The sequence below is a fragment of the Lithobates pipiens genome, unplaced genomic scaffold (genome assembly GCF_037356315.1).
Source record: "Lithobates pipiens isolate NorthernLeopardFrog02 unplaced genomic scaffold, aLitPip1_a1.2 Scaffold_22, whole genome shotgun sequence".
Lineage (NCBI taxonomy): Eukaryota > Metazoa > Chordata > Amphibia > Anura > Ranidae > Lithobates > Lithobates pipiens.
The window spans coordinates 120,776,977-120,780,436 of NW_027507784.1; positions in this window are offsets into that span (position 1 = coordinate 120,776,977).

Consider the following 3,460-nt stretch of genomic DNA (forward strand, 5'->3'; position numbering starts at 1 on the left):
GCCGCCTGTTTGATCACAGCGCCGGGAACATCACAGCTTTCATTTCAATAGCTGTGTGTTCCCGGCCGCGCGCCGTCACACGCAGCCCCTCCCCCTTGTCCGGGCACTTTGATAGACAGATCATCCGTCCAATCCTGCTATATACACCCCCCATGATGGGCGTCACCAGGGGCGGGGGCGGAGCCCCGTCCCCACCCAGGCCACCCCCCATTTTCGGCTCCATTATCGCCCGTTTTTCTCTTTCGGCAAATTGCCGAAAAGGGCATTTTCGGCCGATATGTTTCGGCGGACGAAATTTCGGTGCATCACTAGTTATTACCAGAGGGACTGCCCCCTGGGTGGAACTAAAAAGTTCTGTTGTTTTTCACATGTATTACCTGTTATGCCAAGCCCAACAAGAATTCTCTTCCCTTTGTGGCTGTGTGTGTAGAAGAGATGAGCTCGGGTGTGTTATTTGGATATACCGTATTTATTGGCGAATAGCACGCACCTTCACTTTAAGAGGGAAGTTTCAGGAAAAAAACTTAAAATTTGAAATAAATAAAGAACTGTGAAGCAAAATAAGGGTCAGTGCCCATCTGCGAGCCCACCATTGCTGGGAATGCAGCACCCACCATTAGCCGGGAATGCAGCACCCACCATTACCCAGGAATGCAGCCACCATTAGCCAGGACTGCACCCACCATTGCCAGGATTTCACTCGCTATTGCCAGGAATGCACCCACCGTTAGCCAGGATTTCACTCACTATTGCCAGGAATGCACCCACCGTTAGCCAGGATTTCACTCACTATTGCCAGGAATGCAGCCACCATTAGCCAGGAATGTACTCACCATTGCCATCAGTGCAGCCTTGGAGGGGACGTGGAGGGGGCAGGACGAGTACCAAAGAACACCTCCTATCTCCGAGGCAGCCAGACTATACAGTGATGTGAAAAAGTGTTTGCCCCCTTCCTCATTTCCTGTTCCTTTGCATGTTTGTCACACTTAAGTGTTTCGGAACATCAAACCAATTTAAACAATAGTCAAGGACAACACAAGTAAACACAAAATGCAATTTGTAAATGAAGGTGTTTATTATTAAAGGTGAAAAAAAATCCAAACCATCATGGCCCTGTGTGAAAAAGTGATTGCCCCCCTTGTTAAAACATACTATAACTGTGGTTGTCCACACCTGAGTTCAATTTCTATACCCACACCCAGGCCTGATTATTGCCACACCTGTTCACAATCAAGGCATCACTTAAATAGGAGCTGCTTGACACAGTAAGGTCCACCAGAAGATCCTTAAAAGCTACACATCATGCCGAGACCCAAAGAAATTCAGGAACAATTGAGAAAGAAAGAGATCTATCAGTCTGGAAAGGGTTATAAAGCCATTTCCAAAGCTTTGGGAATCCAGCAAACCACAGTGAGAGCCATTATCCACAAATGGCGAAGACATGGAACAGTGGTGAACCTTCCCAGGAGTGGCCGGCCGCCCAAAATTACCCCAAGAGCGCAGCGACGACTCATCCAAGAGGTCACAAAAGACCCCACAACAACGTCCAAGGAACTGCAGGCCTCACTTGCCTCAGTTAAGGTCAGCGTTCATGCCTCCACCATCAGGAAAAGACTGGGCAAAAATGGCCTGCATGGCAGAGTTCCAAGGAGAAAACCACTGCTGAGCAAAAAACATCAAAGCTCGTCTCAATTTCTCCACAACACATCTTGATGACTTTTGGGACAACATTCTGTGGACCGATGAGACAAAAGTGGAACTCTTTGGAAGGTGTGTGTCCAAGTATATCTGGTGTAGAAGGAACACTGCATTTCATAAAAAGAACATTATACCAACAGTAAAATATGGTGGTGGTAGTGTGATGGTCTGGGGCTGTTTTGCTGCTTCAGGACCTGGAAGACTTGCCGTGATAAAAGGAACTATGAATTCTGCTGTCTACCAAAAGATCCTGAAGGAGAATGTCCGACCATCTGTTCGTGTACTCAAGCTGAAACGAACTTGGGTTCTGCAGCAGGACAATGATCCTAAACACACCAGCAAGTCCACCACCGAATGGCTGAAGAAAAACAAAATGAAGACTTTGGAGTGGCCTAGCCAAAGTCCTAACCTGAATCCTATTGAGATGTTGTGGTATGACCTTAAAAAGGCCGTTCATGCTCGAAAACCCTCTAATGTAACTGAATTAGGACAATTCTGCAAAGATGAGTGGGCCAAAATTCCTCCAGGACGCTGTAAAAGCCTCATTGCACGTTATCGCAAACGCTTGGTTGCAGTTGTTGCTGCTAAGGGTGGCCCAACCAGTTATTAGGTTTATGGGGCAATCACTTTTTCACACAGGGCCATGATGGTTTGGATTTTTTTTCACCTTTAATAATAAACACCTTCATTTACAAATTGCATTTTGTGTTTACTTGTGTTGTCCTTGATTATTGTTTAAATTGGTTTGATGTTCCGAAACACTTAAGTGTGACAAACATGCAAAGGAACAGGAAATGAGGAAGGGGGCAAACACTTTTTCACACCACTGTATATCGTTTGTGGCCCTGGCGCTGGGAGATCGTCGGGGGCCACAAAAGATATATATGTTTAGATAACCAGGCGGGCTGCTCAAAACCGGGCCGCGATTGGCCCAGGGGCCAGACTTTGGACATGCCTGACCTAGGTTCTCTCTGCAAATAGGAACATCTCTGCTAATACAGGCAAATTGGTGGCTCTAATGTGTATCTTATGTAGTAAGCAGTATACCGGTAGATGGTAAATCTAGTGTTTGTATCTATAAATAACAAAATCAAAAACAAATATTTTTGTGGGCTTTAAACGTAGAATTTTATTGAAAAATGTAAAACTGCATTGCATTTCATTTAATAGTTAAACAATTCTTTTTCACAGGATAGCAAGAGTTTATTGATCACACCACAACCATATCTCTCACTTATTACATATACTGTGCCCTGACAAAACCAAATATGGCAGTGTAACTATTGCTACGATCCGTGACGTTCCTCCTGAGACAACATGGACTTCTGTCTGTTATCAGCCTGTAATGCCGCGTACACACGAGCGGACTTTTCAACATCCAAAGTCCGACGGACTGAGTCCGTCAGACTATTCGATCGTGTGTGGGCTGCAACGGACTTTTGACTCGCCAAAGTCCGAAGGACTTTAGAATATGGAACATGCTTCAAATTTTCCCGACGGAACTCCGCCGGACCCGGGTCCCTTCGAAAACTCCGCTCGTGTGTATGCTATTCCGACGGACTAAAACCGACGCTAGGGCAGCTATTGGCTACTGGCTATGAACTTCCGTATTCGAATCCAGTCGTACGTCATCACGTTCGAATCCGTCGGAGTTTAGTGTGATTGTGTGTGGCCAAGTCCGCTCCGCCGAAAAGTAAGTCAGAACTCCGTCGGAACTCCGACGGAACTCCTTCGGAAGTCAGTCGGACATAAGTCCTCTCGT